At 36.7% G+C, this 13641-nt stretch overlaps 1 protein-coding gene across 3 annotated transcripts in view; it reads right to left on the minus strand.

Annotated features, from left to right (window-relative positions):
- Positions 1 to 12192, minus strand: part of LOC131677365 (GATA-binding factor C-like) — a 375702-nt gene extending 363510 nt beyond the window's left edge. For all 3 annotated transcript variants that reach the window (XM_058957125.1, XM_058957124.1, XM_058957122.1), the window contains exon 1: positions 11352 to 12192. The gene's annotated coding sequence lies outside the window, so the exon portion shown is untranslated. The remainder of the gene's footprint in view (positions 1 to 11351) is intronic.
- Positions 12193 to 13641: the final 1449 nt, after the last annotated feature.

Below are 13641 nucleotides of genomic sequence, written 5' to 3' on the forward strand. Positions count from 1 at the left end.
GGAAACAATATTTATGAGCAAACCCCTAGTCCTGCGTGATGTCCCGCAAGAAAAGGAATTCTGAACTTGGTTTGGCTTAGCAAGCCAATGCACAGTGTAAGAAATCCGACCAAAAAGGAACTGGAAGCCGCTGAAATAGTATAACACTGTATACACCAAAAGTTGCGGATTTTTCTAGGAAACAAAATGCCATCTTAAATGTTCACCGCACGTAACTGTGGCCCGAGATATGGATAAGTAACTTAAACATACACTAAAACGCCGGTGGCCAATAATTTCGTAGTTACAGACCAGCTGGTTCAAACCCTTCATTAGATTTTGCACCACATGCTTAATCTTGTAGGTTTGACTCAAGGAAATCACTAGGGACAACTGATCTTTAGATTATTCATCAACGATGCCATTTTTGTTTCGTTATAGTAAAATTGGCAGTCCAAGAATCTTGGATTCCTTAACCTAAGGAAAGCATAAATTTGGGTTTGAAAACAAAAAAAAAATTTCCGTATCTACTACTGATACAGAGCCACACACAGACATTGTGTGTGGACACAAAAGCTCAAACATTGGTGTAGAATCTCGATTTCTAAATTTCTCCAAACCTGTTAAAAAGTGATGTATAGGTTCCATTTTTATGACTCGATCCCGACACGAATTTGAGAATTTTAAAATTGAGAAACATGAACCCAAAAACTTTAAGTTTAAAAAATTGTATCCCGAACCCTGTCTAGAGAATTTTCTAATTGTAAATTCCCAACCCGATCTAAAAATTGAAAAAATCCGAACGCTAGTTGGAATTAGGAATCATTATGATTTGGCTGAAATGGTACTTGCTCCATTTATCTGATTTGTGGGACAGGGAAGGAGAAGCAGAATTGAAAGAATGGAAAAAAAATAACGGAACGAAACACAACAGGGGCGACATTATGGAACCATTTCGATTCGACTTTTTCATACAAGCTTGCATACAATAAACCTTTCTTTTCGAGATGCGCAATGTCACCCCAGGATACAATCTTATCTCATGAGCAGTTCGAACCGCCTGTGAGAAAGCCTTTACCATACTGGACTAGCAACTTTAGTATGTCACTTGTCTAAGCACAGTTTCGACTATGTAAAGACAACCTCAAGACTCAGGAACGCAATCGCGGATATGAAGTTCGGTTGTTGGCTTCACAAGGATCACATAAAAATGACTCAGCGTGCTGAACAATTCTTTGAAACCACTATGCAAATAAAAGCTTTTGTTTGACGACAAGTTCGTAGATTGCGCCAATAGTTCCAGTATTCGGATCTGTTTTCTTTGTCCAACACCTCCAAAGGGGCAGGACCGATGAGGTCAATCTCTGTAGCTGCTATGCGCAATTCGTCAGTATTTTCATTCCAAGTAGCACCGAAATAACCGGGTACTAGCTTGGATTGTAAGTACACAGCTGGTGTAACGTCTTCGACCTTCATTTGTCCCGAAATGTTGTCAAGAAATAATTTTTGACTTCGTTAGCATTTTAGCTGTTGTTGTATAATGTATAATGTGTAATGTACAATTTGGATATTTGTTATATTTTTAGTATGTAAGATGAGTCCGCATGTTTATTTCGCATCAGTTATAAAAAGTTTCAATAAAATGTCGAAACTCACGGCTATCGATTTCTAATCGTATAACAAGAATTCATTTCAATTTGCCGACAAAAAGCAGCTTCCCTCCACGTCTTAAAAAGTAGATCACATCATTCACAAACAGTGAGAAGAGTAGCGGGTCTAGCGTATTACCTTGAGAATTGCGTCAATTTTATGAACAGAATTAAGATACAGGCTGAGCGTGTACCACAATAGGTCTAAATACTGCACGCAAGGGCTCGTCTTCTATAAATAAAGATACAATTTTAATCAACGAACCCGCAGCTCGCGACGTACGGAGGAAGCCAGTTGAAAAATCTAGAAAAAATGAATCACATTCTGATTTTTTTTTTTTTTGAAAATGTATTAAAATTTTAATAAACCCTAATAAAATTTTATCAAGCTTTTTTTTTGAATTTTGGTTCAATCCTTGTAGAATAGTTTTAAAATATTAATTGAACATTAGGTAAGTTATTGTAAAATTTTAGAACAACTTTACTAATTTTTTATTGAATTTTTTTATTTTACTAAAATTTGACTAGAATTTTACTTACTTTTTACTTAAATCTAATTATAATTTTACAATTTTTTTTTTAAATTTGAAACTTAAGATTTTATTAAAATTTCACTCAAATTTAACTACAGCGAAGACCCGATTTTATCAGCTTTTCGATCCGATTTTATCAGCCTTATGTGAAAATTGATAGTTTGGTAGGCTCTAGCAGACGAACCAAGATGAATTCGAGTAAATCCCTTCTTAAGCATATTTTTCTTATCCTAGAGATCCGAAATATGTAAAAAATACTTCATTTTTTTAAATTTTGTACTGTCAGACCCCTTAAGAAAAATATAATAATCAGGAAAGATTATGAGGTTATATCTAGAGACTAAAGAAGAATATGTTAAGAGCTTCGGTTTCTTAAAAGAATGAAAAATATATGTTGTCAATGTCCCCGGTTTATCAATCTAAAATTCACCAAGGTGCTGATAAAAACGGGTCTTTACTGTAAATCTGACTAAAATTCTAATTAATTTACTTAAATGGCTCAAAAAATTCAATAAATGTTACTGAAATTTAATTGAAATTTTACTATCATTTTACTAAAATATTACCGAAATTTCCACATATCACTAAAATAAAATAAATAAATAATAAATAATTCAACAAAAACTGGCAGCTCAAATTTCACCAAAATTTCACAAAAAATCGCTATTTTTTAATTTTAATGAAGTTTTATTGCATTTTAGTAAAACTATAAAAAACTTTATTACATTTTACGAAATTTAACTGAAATTTTACTGCTAAAAATTTATTTTAAAGTTTATTCTTATATTTATCTAAAATTGGACTAAAATATTCCTAAAATTTTACTAACGTCATTCAACTTTGTTAAAGATTTACTAATAGTTTGGTAATATTTAGCTTAAACGTTGCTCAAATTTGGCTCAAGCTTTGCCAAAATTCAATTGTGAAACTTTATTAAAACTTTAATGAAATTTGACCACAATTTTAATGAAATTGTGTAAAAAAATTTCTAAAAACCTAACAAAATTTTACTAAAAGTTTAATGACATTTTACAAAAAATTTAATAAAATGTTTATAGCATTAATAAAATTGACTAAAATTATCCTAACATGTTGCTTCAAATTTTCTAAAATTATACTAGAATTTTAACTGTTAAGGTGAGGGGTCAAAGTATTTTTGGTGAAAAAAATATCGCTCACATTTTTTTTGCGTTACAGAAAATGTTGGCCTTCTCGGTCAATTTCCATACAATAATATAGCATTTGAACAACACTTCCTTACATTTTCATGGAAAAATTTTGAAAATAGGGTCAGTGGCAAGCAAATTTTGAAAATAGGGTCAGTGGCAGTGAATCTTTAGAAGCATCTCGAGTGTACCATTACTCAAAATCTCCTCGACCAATCGTTTTGAAATTTCGCTCAGTTCTTCTTCACATCATTCCCCAGCTTACCACAAGAGCGTTTTACAAACTTAATATTATTATTATATTTAAAATAGTACATAGTGGTAAATATTTTTTTAAATATTTTTTTCAGCGAAAAGCGAGATTTTGGCTTCAAAGTGCTACGAAAAACAAAAATCAGGAAACAAATAACAGCTCGCGTAACTACTACCTCAGGAATATTATGAAGAAGAACTGTGAAAAATTTCAAAGCGATTGGGATAGTAGTACCACGCTACCCCCTCCCCTCCACCCTCCTAAAGGCGCAAATTTTGTGAAAATTTTCTCACAGCTGTAGTACGTTCCAACAGTAATTATGAGATATTGTTGATCATTTGAGAGAATGAAATTTACCAAAATTTTACAAAGATTTCAATTACATCAGAAACCCATAAAATTAGTGATTATCAAATTAAGACATATAGGGATCGAGTTTTTGATTTATGTAAAAATCGAGTAATTCCTAAATATAGAAAATGCAAGGGTAAAGGAGTTCAGAGACAACCAGACTTCTGAACTCAATGCTTTAACGAATTAAGTAATACAAGAATGCCAAAATCTCGCGGCTGCAGTGTATTTTAATAGAAAAAACAGTTTGTTTTTTACTCTCGGTGCCGTAATTCTGATAGTGAATCATCAGTGAATCATTAGACGCAGCGTTCCCGGGAGGACAGTTACCCACGTGATGCCAACAAGAGACTATTAGTTGCTATGTTTGATCTGCCGGCTTTTGGGACTGTTTCTGCGTGCTGGTGTGAAGCCCAGACGGCAGTTCGGAAGTCGAGAAGGCACCACGGAGTTCCCGGTGAGGTTTTTCCATGTTATTTTGATTATATTGACTTCCAATATATGTTTATATACATTTGATTCGCCTTTTGTTTTTTCCGTCATCTATGAAAACTGTTTCGGTTCCGAGCGTTTTCAATAAGTAGATGATTGGACTATTATCAACATAAAAACGCTTGTAAGGACGTAGCCAGGTGTATGGAAATAAGCGGGTCTACGTCATTGCAGATCGTGGCGAAAACTGACATGACAATAGATATGCTCAATTCTGCAACTCCACCCTACGATTTGTGCAGGTGTTCATGCTATGCTATGCTATGCTACAAGAATGCCAAAATCTCGCGATGCTAAAATCGTTGAATTTACGACAAAGTGTAGGAAGCCTTGGCTTTAAAAACGTTGGATTAATCGATTAGAAACTTTAGATAGCTACAGTTTGTGTTTCTGATAATTATCTGAAATTATTATTCAAGAATCTGATTAAATTAGAAACACATAATAGAAACCAGAATTAGTAGATAATCAACCAAATAATGTGACATACGGCAATAGGAAATTTGAAAAATAAATAGGATCGTAGACTATGACGAAAGTCGAAGCTTAGTAACAGTAGAAGGTCAGAATAGTCGATTCGTGATGGTGGTAGATTGGCGATGAAAGCTGCTTTGGAAAGGCTCCGACGAACAGAGAGAAGGTCGAGATCGATTTTCTGAGAGTGGTAGTTCGAATGAATGATTCTCATTCTAGAACAGTCTGTGAAATTTGGTAGTCGAACTTGACGGTTGGATGTTTGCAGCTGATATGACGGTGTATTTGGAAACATTCAACTCCAAAGATGTCGACCTTGCACCAACTTATGAAGATATTCAATTCGAAATGCAAAAATTCAACATTGGTAGTGAGTCATAAGATGGAAAAGTTATCAGTCGTCGACAGCTGATGGTTTCATACATTATATCGTAAGGATGAAGTCATGCATGAAGAATAAAAATAGGAATGGACTCTGATGACTGCCCTGAGGACCCCCTGAGGCGTAGGGAAAATGGGAGGTATTGCAGTCTCAAATTTTTACAGTCGTTACCGACAGCATCCGGGATCCCCTGATTAGTTATGATTTCACTGGTAAAAAGTGACACGTGAGTGGGTAATACAGTTTTCCTTTTCTGTTCGTTGAGGTTGTTTCAGTAACTTTTGGAATTAATTCAATTTCAATTAACTCAGACAATTTTTTTTATTTCGATTATGGAGGTTTTAATATTAGGGTCACTCACCCCTTTTTCGGGTTAGAAAAATCTTGTTGGAAAAAATTCTAATCCTATGTGCCGGGTTGGGAATCGAACCAAGGTGAGCTACGTACAATGCAATCGAATTACCAGTTATGCTATGCCCCCACAATTTTAAAATTGTTATCAGAATTAGTTTTAAAACATAGGGTAAGGTGTGGCAAATCCGACCTAGTAAATGGTTTTGGCTGTAATATGCTCATTTTAAATCGGATCAAGTCCTTTTATATACCAAATTAAAGATTAGACTTCTGGGCAACTTTCTATATACACTCAAGTTTTTTTACGCGGTTTTTTTTTGCGCGGTATTTTTTTACGCGGTTTTTGTTTACGCGGATTTTGAAATTTACGCGGTTTTCATTTACGCGGATTTTGAAATTTACGCGGTTTTCATTTACGCGGATTTTGGAATTTACGCGGTTTTCATTTACGCGGTTTTTGAAATTTACGCGGTTTTCATTTACGCGGATTTTCGAATTTACGCGGTATCCATCAATGAGGTTCCCTTTATCGCGGATTCTTAAATTTAAGTGGTCTTCATTTACGCGGATTTTGAAATTTACGCGGTTTTCATTTACGCGGATTTTGAAATTTACGCGGTTTTCATTTACGCGGATTTTGAAATTTACGCGGTTTTCATTTACGCGGATTTTGAAATTTACGCGGTTTTCATTTACGCGGATTTTGAATTTTACGCGGTTTTCATTTACGCGGCTCGTATCCCCCGCGTAAAAAAAAACCTGAGTGTATAGCTTCTTATTCGTATCTTGGGAAAATCTCTGGTTCATCTTCTAATACAATAGCTTGAATCCAGCGGCGTATCCTCCCAAATCAAAATTCATTGGATTCAAAAAAAATCAATTGATGCTGACTAATTTAATTAAATATTGTAAAAAAAATAATTTGGAAGAATACTTTCTGATCACTTCATTGAGAACCTATTGTTTTAAGCATCATGAGGACTTTTCGAAAATTGTGGGAAGAGGACCTTCAACTTGTCTCTTCACCGAGATCCCATAGTTGTCAAATTACATAAATACAAAATAAAATAATTGCCTGAATTATTAGGAGCTCTTTTTTGGAGGGATGTTCAAAAATATTAATTAAGGACAATATTTCGGGACAAGCTAAGTTTAAATAGGTTGATTGTCTGTAAAACATAAACTTGCTGGACCGAAAACTTGCTTACATTGCTTAAAATGTATTTTTTTAGATTGCGTAGAGTTGCGACAAAAATTCAATTTGATTATTAACAACAATGACATTTCGGAAGGTAGATGGAATTTGATGTAAAATTACTTTGACAGTTTGTCTCTAGAAAGTCAGAATCGGTTTTTATGAGCGTTTGATTGTTGTTGTATTGTTCATTATATGAATAGCCGCTAAGCTGGTTTTGAGGAAATAAAACTAGACACTAGGACTCGTCAAGTTTTCAGCTTGAATAGTACAGAAAAATAAAGTAAATATTTTCTAACTTTTTTATGGTTACGATCACATTCATTAGAAACTGTCAAATTTCGATGTTAAGTGTCATTGAAGAATTTTACAACGTGAAACAGCACATTTTCTGATAAAATAATTAAAGCGGTGAATCCTCCTAAAAGTACTTATTGAGAATTTAATCTTCAAGCTAATTTAGCTCAAAACTTAATGTCTTCAGCAAAGTTTTCGAAAATGCTATTTCAAACAACTTTGTTGAACGAATGAATACTCCGTATATTCGGAGTATCGAAATATGGTAGATTATATGTAAAAGAAAACCATTAAAACAAGTTATTCTGATATTACTGTATATAGTAAATCTCTTCTGCGGTTGATAAATGATAAAATTTACATTGCATGCAGGGTATGAGTATCTGAAGCTTACAAAATAAAAATTATATTGAAGAGAGCTGGCTTTAAAAAATTTCCTAAGCGTTGTTTTATATCTCGATAAGATGCATTCATGTAGCCTTCATATTTTCAACAAAATTGTTTAAAATGACATTATCAATAACTTTGCTGAAGGCACCAAGTCACTTACTATTTCTGAAAGGTTATTTCTTCATGATTACTTCTAGGAGAATTAATCATTAGAATTTGTATATAAAAAATTTGCACTGTTCAATGTTGGAAAACTTCGTCGAAGTTGTTAAGCCTTCAATGTTGATGATTTAGAAATTATGTGATCTTGACTGTTGAGAAAGTTTTCGAAAATTTGTCCCACTTTAACCCTTGCATGTCCAACTTTTCACTAGTGCTTCTAGTGGGTTCCAAAACTATTTTTTCCTAAAAATGGTGGGGTTAAAAACCCCAGAAAATTGTTTTCATTCAGATAGGTGCTTTCATCGCAGTGCTAGAAGCTGCTGAAGTTTTTCTTTCCCGTGCTCAGTGCCATTCTTCTAAAAAAATTCAATAGTCCAATTGCGTGGAAATCGTAATCGAATACAGTTTATTTATTGATTGCATCAGTTTTCAATAATATTACAAATTAACGAACATAGATCAACATTTAATTTTGCATCGTTAACGTACACTGTCTCTGGCAGCACTGCTCCAATGGGATTCAATCAGACTAATTGCTTCACTACTGATAGCTTAGTTAGGGTATTGCAATAAATTTTTTTTTTTAATTCTCGAAGGCCCCCCTCTCATATTGTGACAAATGTCAAAGCAAGCTCAGATGCCAAATTTCACATCATTTGGACAATTTTAGACCCCCGCCCACTTCGCTTGAAATGTTTTGAAATTGGTACTATGGGAAAATATGGAGGAAAAATACATTAAATACTATAACTTTTGAAGTAGCAATCAGAAAGATACCTTTCATACCTTTTTTGAAAGGAAATAAACTTAGTATTTGAATGAAGATATTTTTGTTTCTAGGAAAATACGGGAAAGTGGGGTACTGGGTCATTTTGGACCCAAAATCCCCTATTTTTAATGATTTTTCTGCTCCGTTATACAAATCATACATATTTTGTAGTTTTTCTAATGTAAAAAATCTCAAAAATCGATCGGAGCCTTTTTGACCTTTGTCCGAATACGAGAAGTTGAGGTTAAATGGCCTTTTGTCATTCATATTAAACTTCATCATTTTCTCGTAAATATATCTCTATTATTCTTCACTCAGTTTTAATAAACCATACCTTGTTGAACGTGGAAAATCCTTAGGATTATAGCAAAAATAGATTCGCTACCGGTAAAATTCAGAAACATCAAATTATCTGACATATAGCGTCGATTTCACATTTTTATCAAAAAATCGCACATATTAACTCCATTTAACAACAAACTTCTTATTTAATTTACTACTTTTAGTGTAAAATATACTTAGGGATCACATGAGAAAAGTTTCATTTCTGGAAAAATAGGGGAAGTTGAGGTATTAGGACAAGTAATGAAAAAAATGAGATTTGTAAAGTAAATATCAAAAAGTTTGATGTTTCTGAATTTTACCTCTAACGTTTTTATTTTTGTTTTATTCCTCAGAATTTAACACGTTCAATAAGTTTACATTTTATGAAAATTGATTGAAGAATAATAGAGATATATGCATAAGAAAATAATAAAATTTAATATGAATGACAAAAGCCCTATAACCCCAACTTCTCGTATTCGGACTAAGGTCAAAAGGGTTCCGTTCGATTTCTGAGATTTTTTCACATTATAAAAACTACAAAATATGTACGATTTGCATCACGGAGCAGAAAAATCATTAAAAATATGGGATTTTGGGTCCAAAATGACCCAGTTTCCCACTTTCCCGTATTTTCCTAGAAACAAAAATATCTTAATTCAAATACTACGATTATTTTCTTTCAAAAGAGGTATAAATTGTAATTTTCTGATTGCTACTTCAAAAGTTATAGCATTTAATGTATTTTTCCTCCATATTTTCCCATAGTACCAATTTCAAAAAATTTCAAGCGAAGTGGGCGGGGGTCTAAAATTGTCCAAATGATGTGAAATTTGGCATCTGAGCTTACTTTCACATTTGTCACAATGAGAGGGGGGGGGGCCTTTGAGAATTACAAAAAAAAAATTTTGGCGATGCCCTACTGTTAGTGCTCAAATGAAAGGAATTGTTCACATTTATTAGACTTACTAGTTTTGGTGAGCAAATCTTTTCTAAACCAAGTTTTAACTGTTTGAAAATGTTGTTGCTTATAAACAACATGGATATGCAGGTGTCAAAAGTTAACATTCTTTGACATCATTAATATATTATACAAGAAAACAATCTATAGAGGTTTGAAAACTTCTTTTTACCATTTTTCTCCTTAGTGGAGAAAAATGTAGGTAAAAACTATTTTGTCTCCATTTAGGAGAAATTTGGTTAAATCCACATTTCCGTGTGCAGGGCACAAAACATAGAACTTAATCAATAAAAACTTTTCATTTTTGGGAGTTGTGCAGTTTTGTTGAATTAGTTATGGAACTTGCCGTTCGATTTTGTCTCATCAGAATCCAACACTGACTTAGGGACAGGACTAAGCTAGCACCGGATGGACGTTAGCTCCAAAAACGAAAACACTCTGAACATTCCTGCGTGATAAGCCGCATGAAAAGGAGTTCCAATTAAACTGATGGCAGTTAAGGAAATCGAAACTTGGTTTGGCTTAGCAAGCCAATGTAATATGCGCTACGCTAAGTTAGTGTCGGATTCTGGTGAGACGACGAAAAAATCCCAAATTTCATAATTAATTCAACAAAACTCGAAAAAATGTGAATCTTTAACTAGATGCTAAACAAACATTTGTAGAACTACTACCGATAATGTGTTATATTCCCGATATAGATGCAAATGTGGTAAGGCTGGTCGAAGCTGTCAACAAATTTCAATACTTCCGTGGGATTGATGAGTATTGCAGTCAGTTTATTTGATAGCTAAACGATTTTAGAAAAATATACTAAAAGTCAGTGAAAGCTTAGTTTCAATTGAATTGACCCTCTTTCTTGAGCTTACATCAATGTTTATGTGAGTTGAACATGTTAAAAGTATGAATAAGAACAGTTATATTTAACAATAATCTGTCACTCGGAACTAAATCTCACGATATCGGGTTAAAGACACTGTCCGTCCAGTACACCGGTGATCTTGAGTGACCATCAAAGCACGTATTTTTCAAAGATAACAGATTATCATCTACGTATCAAGCAATATCTATCTGTCATGAGTTATGACAGCATAATACTACCCATCGACCAATGTCCTTAGAAACAATCCAAAAATTGTGCACTGATAAGACCGAGACAGTAAGCAATTAAGCCACCGCTGCTCTTTATAGCTGGTCCTCAATAAACTGGCTCAGTTCCCCTAAAAATTTCTCCATGAGATTTTATTACCGGCCAAAATCGGCCAGTCAATAATTGTAATTTATTGTCAATCTAGCAAGAATTCTCGGTGCATGATAAGCGAATATACCTGATAACGATCCAAATTGTTATAGCTTCATTCTATCGTTAGCCAGGTGGTAGACCCCGCCATACGACTACAGGTGTAACTATGCGCACACACACACACACGCATACATCGATCCCCCCTCCTCCATCACAACCTTTCACACTCGCACTGGAGAATAGGAAATTTGGCAGGTTTGCTTCGTCCGTTCGACCAGTTGGTTCTTAATTACATCGTAAAGATCGCCCAGATAATCGGAAACCGTGCGAGAAATAGTAGTCGAACCCTGTGTAAGCATCGAAATAACTGTCATTACCTCTCGGTGGTCTCAATCTCGACCGTTCGCAGCAGCAAACAACATACACAAACGCGAACGCCGCGGTGACGTGCGTCCAACCTCCGACTTCGCTGCGTTGTGTTTGGTTGGAAGGTGGTGGGGACGGGCCACCGTGTGTGTACGTCTCCAAATTCTTCCGAGTCCAATTCCGAACGAATCGAACCAACAATCAGAAATATTCGCTTGTTTGTGGAGTATCGCTTTGCTTCCAGAGCCGGTGGTATCTGCACGGGCGGATCTTCGCCTATTCACTGAAAACGAATTTTACCGCGCTGTCACTACACTTGTCACTAATCAAATAATTTTTTGCTGTCGCTGTTGTTGTTGTTGCTACGCTATCGACTATTGGGGATCGGCGACCGCTATCAGAGTGTTTGATCAGGACGCGCCGGTAAAGGAGGTGAGCGCACCGAAAGGCCCGAGATTCCGTCGTGTCACTGCACGCGTCAAATTTGTTTTCATAGATCACCCACAGCATACAAAAGGGCGGGGGACAAACTGTGCCGCAAGGAACTTCCTACACCTACTCCCCGCACAAAGGTTACTTTGTTTTTGTTTGTTTGTTTGTTATTTTGCACAAAACTTTAGCGATCGAGAAGGAAGGAACATTTTCTTTCTATACTAACGACGTCGTCTTTGTCAAGGGCACCATACGACAACCGCCGCTACACCAACTGTTCGGGGCAGCCTAGGCTAGCTTTGTTTTTGTTTGGATTCTTGAAAAAATGAGAACCTTCTTAGCTTTCAAATCCCTTTGGTGAGTGCAGGCAGTGGCAAAAACCGAACTTTCAAAACATAAAAGCGCGCAACCACGACAACGGTCTTGGACCGACTGAAGCGGACCCCTGTAGATGTACGGCAGTGCAACACACACTCACACCGGGGCACCCACACAGTGCCAGTGGCGGCCCGAGGCGCAGCAGCAGCATATTCGCCGCCAAGACCTGGCTGGCCTGGCGGTGGCCTCGTACGTATACGCTGCTCGTTCACAGCAGCAGAGTGCGCTCAGAACACGGCTAGCCTCCGTGCCTCCGGTAGCAGACAGAGTGCATGCAAAGCTCCACTCGTCATGAAAACGGCCGTCCGTAGAGCGCAAGGTCTGCGTGCGATGTGCACATGGTGTGAGGAGCTCACCGAAAGAGGAAGTAAGCCTACGGTATGCACGCTACAACATGCTACATGCCAAAAAGGGGGTAGACGTCAGTATGCGTGCAACATCGTGTATACTGTATACGCATGTAAAAGCTATGTGCAACGTAGACGCAGTAAAAACACAGCGCAAAGAGCTGCAACACACTCGCACGGTGGGTGTGGCCAACGCGTAAGCCGGCTCGTGTCTATACACAGAAAAGAGGCGTCAACGTTCGTGATCGGTTCGCGTGTTACACGATCCCTTTTACGGGGTTCTGCATTCGCGCTCTCCCATCTCGCACTGCACTCGTACGAAAATCAGTGGGAAGCTTAGCAGAGGGCAATTGAAAAGGGAATATCGCGCCAACGTGGTGTGTTGGACATAAACACATACACAGCTGCACCGTCGTGCTGCATGGTCGGCCGGTTTGGGTGTAGTGGTTCGGTTGGGAATGCTTGCAGTTGGCAGACTGTGCTGTCGGTTCGAAGGTGTTATAAATTTTACGTTCAGATGACAATGACTAATTGAATTGTGTTGTATTATCAAATATCAACGGGTAAATTGTTGTCGTTCAATGGCGGGGTGACAATGAAACATGATATACGCAACCAGATTTGCTGCGTGAGATGTTTTCCGTTGAGTTGCGTCGTTTGCGTAGAATAGGGCTCAGAAGTCCAGAAATGATTGTTCATCGCGCTATAGGTCGTCTCACTCTATCGCGGGCTTTGTTTGGGTTCTCCACAACAATACAGCGCTTTTTGCGCCCGTTAATCAAAAACTTCACCATGCTTGTTAGGGCACTATACTTCCTTCCAGCAGCCCATCGGCCCATCTAGGCCGATGAGCATTCATATATGCTTGATTGACAGCGTTTCAAACGCGGTAGCACCGATAGCCATACACAATGAAAACGAGTGGATGCGAAAGGCTGCGTCAGCATAATGTCATGCTTCTTGCTGTTGTTGGTGATTTTGTTCTTGCCCCGATATCCATTCCAGAGTGGTGCCTCTCTATACGTTCAACCGCGCAGGAAGTACAGGGCAATAACTAGAGTGAAGTGACTCGTTATTTCATCAAGCCGATGATGGGACTGGATGGTTTTTCATTCCAGCAATAATGCGCTTTCGAGACCTTCAA

The sequence above is a fragment of the Topomyia yanbarensis genome, chromosome 1 (genome assembly GCF_030247195.1).
Source record: "Topomyia yanbarensis strain Yona2022 chromosome 1, ASM3024719v1, whole genome shotgun sequence".
In the NCBI taxonomy this organism is placed as follows: Eukaryota; Metazoa; Arthropoda; class Insecta; order Diptera; family Culicidae; genus Topomyia; species Topomyia yanbarensis.